The sequence below is a fragment of the Cheilinus undulatus genome, linkage group 12 (assembly GCF_018320785.1).
Source record: "Cheilinus undulatus linkage group 12, ASM1832078v1, whole genome shotgun sequence".
NCBI classification, from domain to species: domain Eukaryota; kingdom Metazoa; phylum Chordata; class Actinopteri; order Labriformes; family Labridae; genus Cheilinus; species Cheilinus undulatus.
Window position 1 is genome coordinate 22,943,223 of NC_054876.1, and position 12,462 is coordinate 22,955,684.

Below are 12,462 nucleotides of genomic sequence, written 5' to 3' on the forward strand. Positions count from 1 at the left end.
TATTTCTCCACTGTGGATAAATCTGTCAAAAAAACAGTGCATCTCTAGCTATTCTGCCTCTCAGCTGTAGAAAGCAGGAACCCCAGGTTTGGCAGGGTGCATAGAACACACTACCATGAGTTGTTACCAGATTCAAGCAAGAGAATAAACACTTGGACTAAAAGTAAAGACTAAAATGTGAGGACTTTTTATGGACTAAAACTAGACTAAAATGTTTTAGAGTTTTTGTCGACTTAAACTAGATTAAAACTAGGCATGATAGAAATGACTAAAATGTGACTAAAACTAAAAGATGTGATCAAAAGACTAAGACTAAAATTAAAAATAGCTGTCAAAATGAACACTGGTCTAGATAACCTTAAAATACCACATAACATCTTTAAGTCTGCAGTGAACATTTTCATGTTCTCTCAGTATTTCTGCTTTCTAGCAGAACAAGAGCAGCCATTTTTCTGCTTTTGTACTTCATTTACCCTGCTTTTAAATGAGATGAGATAAAGTTTCCTGTTATGAGATATAATCTTTGGCATCTTGAGAAAACAGGCATGATTAACCCTTGATCTGAAGATAATGATGTTAACAAATATCAAGCAGTCCTTAGTATTTGGTAATTTATTCATTTTAATCTGAAGGTATCAGTTTTGTCCCTCTAATGGGAAATGATTTATATTTATACTAATTTATTAATATGGCGCCAAAACTGTAGGAATGACAGGGATATATTTGTCATTTAAACTTTTCTGTATTTTTTCCACTATGTTAATGAATAAAAAACTCTCAGGCACAACAGAACTGCTTCATCTGCATTCACTGACTCATCAGTGTTGGACTTTTGTCTTTACTGCCACCTAATGCACAATAATGGAAGGCCAATTTCACATAATCTTTTTCCCCTCTTAATGTTGGATTTTTAAAACATCTCTAAGTTTAACCACATGCAGCTCAGAGACAACAGCCTGGACTCAGTAGTCGTAAATAGTTCTACACCATCATGGAAAAGAATTCAACACTTAAAAATATAAACAACTAAGCATTGCTACCTGTCGTTTTGTAAAGACTTCTGTTTTGCATTTATGGCCAAATCGCGGACTTTTTGAAGTCAACAGTTTTGAACTACATAGACAGAGAGACAAATCAGTTCAGCTGTCATTAGCAGCTTAGGCTTTAAAAGCTTTTCATTAGGTAGTATTACAGTGCTGTTGTATTTTTTGGACTAAAAAATGCCACTCTAAGTGGTTTTGTATATTTTTATTTAAGAAAAAGAACTTTCTATCAGATACTTATATAAAAACTCTTTTCAACCCTCCTCCACATGACTTACAGTGTGTATAAAAAGTATTCACCCCTTGGATGTTTCACCCTTGCACTGAATCGATAAATAAATCATGGCCAATATAATTTGGCTTTTTTGACAATAAAATTTCACAAAAAATGTGTAAATGTCAAAGTGAAAACAGATCTCTAAAAAAGTAATGTAAATTAAATAGAAAATGTTTAAGGTAAAATAAATGATTGCATAAATAATACCCCCCTTGGAGTCAGCATTTAGTGTACAGGTGCATCTCAAAAAAGTAGAATATCATGAAAAGTTCAATATTTTTTGTCACTCTTTTCTGAAAGGGAAACCCATATATTGTATATACTATATGTATATATATATATATACTCTTCCAGACTCTGGGACCTAGAAGAGTGGAGAGGCACAGAATCCACGTTGCTTGAAGTCCAGTGGGAAGTTTCCACATTCAGTGATGATTTGGGCTGCCAGGGCATCTGCTGGTGTTGGTCCACTGTATTTTCTGAAGTCCACAGTCAAAACAGCCATCTACCAGGACATTTCAGAGCACTTCATGCTTCCTTCTGCTGACAAGCACAATGTAGATGCTGATTTCATTTTCCAGCAAGACTTGGCACCTGCCCACACTGCCAAAGGTACCAAAAGCTGGTTCAATGACCATGGTGTGACTGTGCTTGACTGCCCAGCAAACTGGCCTGACCTGAACCCCATAGAGAATCTATGGGTTATTGTCAAGAGGAAGATGAGAGACACCAGACCTAACAATACAGATGACCTGAAGGCCGCTATCAAAGCAACCTGGGCTTCCATTACACCTGGGGAGTGCCACAGGCTCATCGCCTCCATGCCATGCCGCACTGATGCAGTAATTCATGCAAAAGGAGGCCCAACCCAGTATTGAAGGCATAAATATCAACATACTTTTCAGAGGCATGACATTTCTGTGTAAAAAATCCTTTTTTTATTGATCCTATGTAATATTCACATTTTTAAGACACTGAATTTTGGGTTTTCTTATCTGTAAGCCATAATCTTCAACATTTCAAAAAATATAGGCCTGAAATATTTCACTCTATGTGTAACAAGTCTATATAATATATGGATTTCACTTTCAGAAAAGAGTGACAAAAAATATTGAACTTTTTCATGATATTCTATTTTTTTGAGATGCACCTTTAGCTGCAATCACAGCACTGAGTCTGTGTGGATACGTCTCAATCAGGCTTACACATCTGGACACAGCCCTTTTCAAGTCCAGCCACTAGTTCTCTATTGGATTGAGGTCTGAGCTTTGACTCAGCCACTCCAGAACATTCACCTTGTTGTCTTTAAACCATTTCTGTAGAGCTCTCTCTGTAGTAGCAGTAGTTCTCTTTCAGACTGAATGAGATTGTGCTCTTGATGATAGATTTAACTGAACTCTAAGGAATACTTTTCAGTAACTTTTTCTCTAAGTTGCTTGGAGTGTTCTTTTGTCTTCATGGTGTAATGGTATCCAGGAATACTAAGCAGTGACTGGTCCTTCCAGACACTGGTGTCTTTATACTATAATCTCTTGAGACACATTCACTGAACTCAGGTGATCCCCATTTCGCTAATTGTAAGACTACTAGCACCACTTTGCTGGATCGTTAAATTAGGTTAGTCACTTTAAGGGGGGTGAATATTTATGCAGTCACTTATTATACATAAGATATTTTTATTTAATTGTCATTACTTTGTGGAAATTTCTTTTTTCACTTTGACATTAAAGAGGTTTTTTGTAATATCTTTTGTCAAAAAAAAGCCTTATTATATTGAGGATGATTGATTTATAAAATCAGTAAGAGTCAAACTTCCAAGGGGATGAATACTTTTCAAAGGCACTGTACATGTGTACATGCAAATGAGAGGGGGTGTTATTTGTACACTCTAGGGATGTACAGTATTGTCTTTTTGCTGTTATGCTGGTGTCTAAAAATGTATTTAAGTGAATACTCATATTGATACCAATATATAAATGTAGTTCAGACCAAATCTTGAATCATTAATATACATTATAAAATTAAGGAATGAGGGTGGTCGAAGAAAAAGACTTCAGCTGGTGGAGGTCTGTTGGTCCAGCCTGTAACGTCACAAACATATTTGTATGTATATTTAAAGCCGATGTTGGCCAGTATTTAGCAGATATGTTGGTTGCTAATATCAGCAGAATTTTCATATCTGTGGTTACCAATAATTGAGTTTTTAAGGCACAATAAAAATCTTTAACGAAGTTTTCAACAGGCCTAATCAGCAGTTGGGTGTCCCGTCCATATCCTCTCACATAGGTAAAAAACTGCAGGCACAATCAGGTCTCTGATTGAAAGACTGAGTCAGCAAAATGTTGAAAATAACTTGAATCAGTTGTCTATGCAGTCTTGAGGATCTTGAAAACAAGCTAAAGCTAGGATGTCAGACTATGGCTCTCAGTTGCTTCTTTAATTCAATCCCAGATTGAGTAATGATGCAGCCACCTGTCGCTCAGATTGGGCCAAAGCATTTCTTTCTTTGCTCTCCACAGATAAAGCCACCTGGTTGTCTTTCGACAGAGCTTTTCTATGTGCGATATAACGCTGTCTCCTGTTGGCTCTGTACAGCTCCAGTCTCTTCTCCTCAGCCTGGGCGTCCTCCAGCACCCCCTCCCACCTCAGGCTCTCTTCAGACTGGGTGATGAACTCTACCTCTCCATTTAGTCTGGACTTGTTTATCAGTAGGCTCGTTGACTCCTTGGGTTGTTTCCTTTTGTTCCTACAGCTGCTGTTATGAAGCCGTTTCCTGTCTTTCTTTCTCGTAGCTCTGATTTGAGGCAGCTGGCCTGGAGGCTGAGCCGGGCTCTGAGGTGTCCGCAGGGACTCGGACACCATCTCGGGAGGCATGGATACACCTGACGTTTCTCTGGAGAGGTGATAACATAGTTACTGTACATGAGTAAACATAGATGAGGGTTTAGATTACAAATGACTCCCTCTGGAGTTGGGGGACTAATAGCTTGTCTAAAACAACAAGCGGTAATAGAGCAGTGATGAGAAATTAAATTGTGGGCCTGTTAGTGAGCATTTTAACCTTGCAGGTATCCTTCTTTACGACAACTTGATCCTTAAACAATTCTGTACATTTTTTTTAGTTTGGCGTAACCTCAGCTTGAATTGCCAACAACATAACATAAAAGGATCAATGTAAATCAGTGGTTCTCAACTTTTTTGAGATTTTTTTGGTCAATCAGAAGTATTTAATAGCAAATAGTAGAGCTGGGGCCTAAAACAGTACAAAGGTGTATCAAAACAATGAATGCATATAAAACATGCATATTTCAAGGAGTCTCATAGACATTTTGGCACATAATTTTTTTCCCAGGCACACATCTGTGACCCACTGAAAAGGGCCATACGACCCACTTTTGGGTCCTGACCCACCAGTTGAGAACCACTGATCTAAATGACTGCTTTTGCTGTAAGAGAGATTTTAGGAGAGTCAGATAGTTTAAAGTTATAGAATGTGTTTTTCTTTGGCAACATTTAGCAACTCAAAGTGCATGGAGCATTCAAGTGTCCTTAAACCTAATTTGGAAGTGCAGAATTATTTTCTAAAGATTGGTCCTTGTTGATTGCTTTATAAATTACCTCTGCAATAATTTACATGTTTAGGTAGTACATGGTGAAGCTGAATTAAAAACAGGATAGAACAAGCATTGACCACAAAGTATAAAGGAAGAGACTTCAAAGATGTACCAATAGAACGATGAGAATTTTTTGCACCAAATCAATGTCTCTTCAGTTTTTCAAAGTAATCACAATATTCATTTTAAAATCAATTCCACAATGTAGGCCTGTATTCTTTTTAAGTTATCATTTCACAGCTCTATTTACTTGTTTCAGTGATTAAATGTTAAATAAACCATATCGCCTAGGCTTAAAAAACTGTTCAAATTGAGATCAACTCAAGAAATCAAAATAGCAACTGCTTAGAAATGTATAGAGTTGAAATGTAGAAGATTAAAATATGCTTAGGATGTTTAGCCTTAACTTTTAATATGTTTTTAACTCCTTCTACTAAGTCCTCCTTTCTGAATTAACCCAAGTATTTACCTGAATTTTCGAAAGAAGATGAAGAAGTGGCTTCCCTTCTCAACCTCTTTTGGTGTGTATTCTCAAATTAATAAAGACAGATGAGACTTCAGCGTGATCCCGATCCCATTAAAAAAAAACTCATTTACCAACAAAAAGATAGGCTGTAGTCTGCTGTGAGTACCAGCGTCTGCTGTTGCTCCCTAGTCCCGAGAAAAACGACTTTTTTAATGAACACGAAGCAGCATGGCTGCCTTTGCCATTTCAGACAAGCGTTTCCTGTGTTAAATGCTGCGTTGCCCCGTAACGTGTATCCATGGTAACAGCAAACGTCTTCCAAACCATCTCGACGACGTTTGTTTAGGCTACGCAATGAATGATGGGTAACAGAAAGGGCCACGTCAAAACCCCTGACTGATTGTAAGATTTGACCCCGACGTGATTTGAACACGCAACCTTCTGATCTGGAGTCAGACGCGCTACCGTTGCGCCACGAGGTCTTGCTTTCACGTTGTGACGTAATGGCATGGAATCATAGACTTATCAGCTCCATGGGCTATTTAAGATCCTTTAGGTGGTCTCAGCCCCCTATAAATAACAAAGGCAATGCCCAAACATATTCATAGAATCTAACTGATATTTTCTAGTCTTATTTCTCTAATGTCATACAACAAGACGTAGAAATAATCAGTAAAAAGTCAAACTTTTGTGCCATATCATGCCTGAAAAAGGCAGGAGTGTATGGCTGCAGCCATTTGAGTAAATGTGATTAGTTACTTTCCATCCTGGGTAAGTAAGCGTTCAGAGCTGCGTTAACCTTAGGCAAGAAAAATGTTAATAAAAGGTCACTAAATTCTAAAGGACATTTCATGTTAGGATGCTGAGAGCATTACTTGCTCTTCTTATAAATGACAGAAAAAAAGGATTAATAGTGCAAAAGATAAGACTCCTATAGTCCAATTTACTCAGGAGTAATAGTAACCTAAACACTGTAGAGTCACAGAGGTACAAGATACAATTTTGCCATTAAAACATCATGATTTTATAATGTTATCATTCAAAAATGTCCAAATGAGTAAAAGTTTATGTCATGCTTACTAAGTCAGTAACCTTGCAAAGCAGATGGATACGCCTGGGTGTTTCTCACTGGCGAATCCTTCTTGCAAAGCTCCCTTCTGGTCTGAACTGGGTGTGCCTGGTTAGAAAGTGACAGGACCAATCAGCGTTGAGGGGTAGTACTTTGGGGCGAGTCGTGACATAAGCAAGCAGCAACAAGAGGCCATTGCAATAATGCTGAAAGACATTAGTGCGGATGCTGCCAAAGTGCCAGTTTTATCAGAATGTGATGACATTTCTTTGTTTAAAGAAGAACAAAGAACAATATTTAGTTGTTTTCGTTTCAAAAACTACAACAGTCGTGTACTGACATGTCTACAGCCGCCATGCAGTTATGCGCGTTATGCAGTTTTTTATGGAGTTTACTCCTTCGGTAGGGGGGCAGGCGCAGCTTGTATTGTTGCTCTGGTTAGCCTGTAAAGATGTGACAGACAGAACGTTCATCCAATCAACCTCTGAGTTTTTTTTCAAAGGCTCTGCCCTTTCCCAAACACTATGTATTAATAACCTGACAGATGGATTTGTTTCACACATCCATCTGGGAGAGCTTCAATAGGAAATGTTTGAGAAAAGGCAGAGGCTTTGAAAAAAACTCGGAGTGTAATTGGATGAACGTTCTGTCTGTCACATCTCTACTGGCCAATAAGAGCAACAAAACACGTGAGGTAGCAGCTATCGAGCTGCGCGTGCGCAGCTACGGGGAATAACGCGAAACATGGCGACTGTATACATGTAAGTACTGGACTTCTGTCGTTTTTGAAAAGAAAACAACTTACTGCTGTTCTTTGTTTTTCTTTTAATGAAGAATTGTTGTCAAGTTCTGATAAAACTTACGTTTTAGCAGCATCCACGCTAAGCTCTTCCGCCTTAATTGCTTTTTTTTGTTTGTTTGTTTTTTTTTTTTTTTTCTTCTGCCATAATTGCTTTTTTTTGTTTTTGTTTTTTTTTTCTTCCACCATAATTGCACAGGCCTCTAGCTGCTGCTTGTTTACATCATGACTATGTCGTGCCTGAAAGTACTGCCCCTCATCTCTGATTGGTCCTGTCACTTTCTAACTGGGCCCAAACGGTTCAGATGGGAGCTTAACAAGATGGATTCGCCAGTGAAAAGCAAGGAAATGGGCGTATCCATCTGCTTTGCAAGGTTGTGTTAGTAGTTTACCAGATGAATGTGTGAACCAAATCCATCTGGTGTGCCAGGTCATTAAGTCATCACAAAGAAAGAAAGTCCTTCAATATCCTCAGATGTTGAAACTTTCCTTTAGTAGATGTGGTCGAGCAGAGATTTAAAAACTGACAAAATAAGGTTGAAAGTAGAACAGAACCTTTTTTAAAGACTTTTTTAAAGTACTGCAATTATGTAAGCCTAATACTTTACTTATTTACTTTCACCATAGGGTAGACTCTTAAAAAAGCCTTGTTTCCTCTTACATGACCATTTCAGATTAACCAGCGAGGGTGTAACAGTGATGTATCTGTCAGGTAGAGGTGCTGATCTGTGTAAGGCAGTTAACAATCAGGGGAAAATGTAATGGTGCTGGCAACCTAATTATAATAATAACAACATACAGAATTTAAATGGTAAAAAATATATTCCATATAAATGTATTTTGTGGCATTTAATCACTGTGGATTTAATGATAGTTGTTGAAAAAAGTGACTTGTTTTGGTGGTTGACTGAACACTCCAAAGATTTCTACATGCCACAGTGTCTTCAGAATCTGGCCACCCATAAAACTCAGATGCTAAAACCGCCCCTGATTCAGATCTAACACTGTACAAAAATAAGCAGTGTTTCCCCCTGGAATAGCCAACTTTAGTGACAGCCAGTCACGGTCAACATCATCAGGCTTTGGCCGCTCTGAATGCCACATGTGCTGAATTTGTTGTTTAGGCAGAGTGCTGCCTGTTTACTGTTGGAGTCTGCTAGAAATATTGGCAGAAGGAGAGCAGCTCGTTGTTGTCATCACTTTCTGTATCACTACTTTTCTGTGAATTTCTTGTCCAACCAGCTTCCCCTTTTGTTTGCAGAGCCTTATGGACCTGGCATATGCAAAAGTTACAAGAGCAGAGAGTGCACAGAAGGTAGGGAGGTGGGAAGACCTTTAGACTGTACCATGCATTCAAAAGACAATGAAATTTAGGCTAATTAAAGATCTGCTTCTGCCTCTGATACCACTGTTTTCCAAATGTTTCAGCACTTTATTAATCAGTTAATTACAGTTAGCTTCATACAACAAAATAGGGAACACACACTTAAAAGTTTGGGTAAAGGTGCAAGCAGCATTGAACAGACTCTAACGCCTATTAAATCAAGGTGGTTTTAACTTAAAGGGCGTGCTACAGCTGCTGAAGAGAGGCCACACTGTCCAGGGGTATACAAGAATTAACAATGTCTCATTCTAAAACTGGCATTATTGTCAAAATAACAATAGAAGTGTTTAAAAATGTAAGAAATCAATTTGGGTAGGGTTCAGGAATCATTACATGAAAGCAGAGGGCAAATAAAAGGAGTTTACTACTTCCTCCAGAATTATCAGAATATTCTTTAGAAATTTGAGAAACTCAAGTTGGTAATTGACAGCATCTTGTATGGAACTTTTGGGGATTTTCTAAAAGATTTTATAAAGAATGTCTTGGATTACCAGAAAGACTCAGAAAATTTCATAATAAATATATTTTCAATATTTCCTGGGAGTTTTTAATAAATGTTCATAGAAATGTTGGTGCTTTCTCAGAATTTTTCCTGTTTTTATTTATTTATTTATTTTTTTCAGAACATTCCCCAGTATTTTCCTCTTTATTTCTGGAAACTATTGTGAGATCATTTTCAGGTCAATTTTGTGGAAATTTTGCCTGAAATATTCAGTGAAATCAAAGGATTTATCTGGGGATCTTGGACAGTTACCCATATTTTCAAAACTTTCACCTGAATTTTCATAAAGTTTCAGGCATTTTCTCACAGTTTTTTGAACATTCATTTGAACTATCCCTTGATCATTTCTTTTAATGTTCTTTTGATTTATCCTAGAAATTTTTGGACATTTCCCAAGGATTTATGGGCTTTCAATTATTTATTTTTTCATAAAAGATATCTGTATCTTACAGTTCAACTGTCATTAGAAATATTTACAATATTTTCTGAATCATTAATATTTCAGGAATATTTCTGTATTATTTTAACAGGAAACTTAAGTTTTGTGCAGACAATATTCCAGTAACCTTCATATCAAATTTTGGGAAATTTGAGTGATTTTCCTGGGATACTTCAAATAAGTATTGGGACACTTTAACTGTAAGATCTTAGATTTTTTTCCCCCCAGATATTTTAGGATTTTCTTTAAGACTTTTTGAAACGCAAGTTGGTAATTCTGAATATTTTGCTGGAAACTCCTGGCATTTTTCCTCAAAAGATTTTTTTTTAGTTCTTGGATTTTATTAGGAAGTCTCGGAATCCTTCTTCTTTTTTTAAGATTTTAGATAGATTTTTAATATTTCTTTGGAGTTTTCATAAATACTCATAGAAATGTTGGGTGTTTCCCAAAATTTTCCAAGGATTTTTTTCAGAATAGTCCCTGGCTTTCCCTTTAAATTTCTGAAAACTATTGTCAGATTACTTCAGTTCTTTTTTAGGGAATTTTGTCCAAAATATTCTAGGAAATTGGGGCATTGTTTTTTGATATTTTGTGTCATTTTCTCACATTTTAAAACATGTATATCCATGTGAAATATCCCTTGATATTGTCTTTTAATTTAACTGTCATTGGAAATATTTAGAGGTTTTTTGTGAATCCAATAAATTTTCAGGAGTATTTCTGGAAAATTTCCCAACATTTTAAAAAATATATTATTTAATATGGCCATTTGAAATATCCCTTTATATATATTTTTAGTCACCCTAGAAATTTTAGGACATTTCCCAATGAATTATGGACTTTCAGGAGTTTCTCTTTTTTTTTTTTTTTTTTTTTTTGTATAGTTCTCTGTATTTTGCAGTGAAACTGTCACTGGAAATATTTGAAATATTTTCTGATTCCTTGAAATCTTCAGGAATACTTCAGGATTTTTTGTTATTTTAATGCCAAACTTTTTCTTACTAGTGAACTCTCCTGTTACTTCTGGAAGAACTTTCAGGAATTTTCATAAGAACTTTGGGGAAAATCTGAATGGTTTTTAGGGGATATGTCAAATTAATATTAGGACACTTCCGTTTGGAGATAGCTGGGAGTTTTTCTTGAATTTTCCACCTTCATTTTAAAAACTTTATCCAGAAATATTCGTCAAAGAATATCACAGAAATTTGGGGAAGGTATAACCAGGAATTTTCAGAAAATTTTCCCTGAAACTGTATGGGTAAGTACTAAAGTTGAATCAAACAAACCCCTCAATGATTTCCAAATAAAATGCAAATGGCAGGAATAAAAGCTGCGTGCCAGTGAGAAATAAGTGATGTGCATTGAGCTGAGAACAGTCATGAAACTCTCTGTGTGCTTGCGTGTATGACAACATTCACAGCCAGCAGTGTGGTATTTCCTGGGGAGTTTCCATCCTATTCATGTTCCACAGAATCCACTGGTTCCCCTCCAGTCTACCAGCGTCACAAACACACATCCTGGATTAAGTTAATAAATATTACTCTTCAGGGCACAACCTTTTGTCAAAGTGCAATCTTTGTGATAATTGCAAGGTAACTTGGATGCTATTTTCTGTCTGCTGTTAAACCAAACACCCACCAGTGCTAAGAATAGGCTCACTCTCTGACCTCAAACTAGTCTGTCCTGCTTCTGCATTCCCCACACATATCTGAGCTCTTCCGGTAAGACCCACAGGAAGAAGGAAGATCAGTTATTTTGCTGAGTCACAGCAGACACGTCACATTTGTTGGCAAAGAAGTGACAAAGTTCAGTTCACATATGATACAGTTTTCTAGGATATTTTCATCTAGTGGTATAGGAAGCCGGTTGTCTGGATATACACAGAGACAATGTCACTTGTTTGGATAGACAAATAGTGTATTGGCAATCTCAGCCATATTTAGCCAGAACAGCTAAACTCTTTAAATTCATCACAACCACAAGTCACTTTTAACTTGCTGAGGTCATGTGATTGGCTGTGTTTTTTATGTGTTGTGAAACATCCCCATGCTCAAGTCTTGTTCTGATGAGTTTGCAAGCCACAAAGAGGGGTGGGGGGAAGCTGTGACTCTACATCTGCTGTCGGCATCATTATACAAATAGATGTTTGCAGAGAGTGCATTAGTATAACAAACTCACCTGCCTTTTTAAACAACAGTAAATTTTACATTTTTGGAGAGGGATTCATACAGAAAAGCCCCTGAGTCAACTATGATCAACAGCTAGCAGTGGTATTCAACCATGTCCTAGCACACAAATGTGTTCAGTCGACATTGCATTATGGTTGGGTGCAGGGTGTCCTGTGGGGGGAAAGGATTCCTTTCCCTTACCCTGTTGAGCTGATTTTTAACTCCAGTGCTAATGCTAACAGGCTGTAATGTGCTACATTGAGTTTTAACGGTCAACTGAGTGGGACGATGCATTAATAAACAAAGCAGAACAGGACTGGACTGTTATAAATAAGAGTGGACGAGAGGCACAGATCACTTAAGTCATGCCCCATGTACATGGATGGCCTGGGTTCAAGTCCAGCCTGTTATTCCTTTCCCGCATGTTTCTCCCCCCTCTCTCTCTCCAGCCTGTTTTCAGCTCTATCCACTGTCCTCTTCCCTGAATAAAGGCACCAAAAGTCCCCAAAATGTATCTTTGAAAGATAAGAGTGGACAATTTGTCTTATTTAGTGGCCAGACATCATTTTTACTGTACTGTACTTTGGTCAGCATTGTGTTGTTTTTAAATGTGCTTTATAAATGCATTTGGATTGAATTGGATAGCCAGTAAGTTATCAAATATGATGTTTTAGCTTAGACCTTGGCGCTCAGTTGAAAAA

The 12,462-nt window shown here is 37.2% G+C and overlaps 1 non-coding gene across 1 annotated transcript; it reads right to left on the bottom strand.

Annotated features, from left to right (window-relative positions):
• Nucleotides 1-5,810: 5,810 nt before the first annotated feature.
• On the bottom strand, nt 5,811-5,882 carry trnaw-cca. Its single transcript has one exon. It is a non-coding gene; the product is annotated as a tRNA-Trp (tRNA).
• Between the last annotated feature and the right edge of the window lie 6,580 nt (nt 5,883-12,462).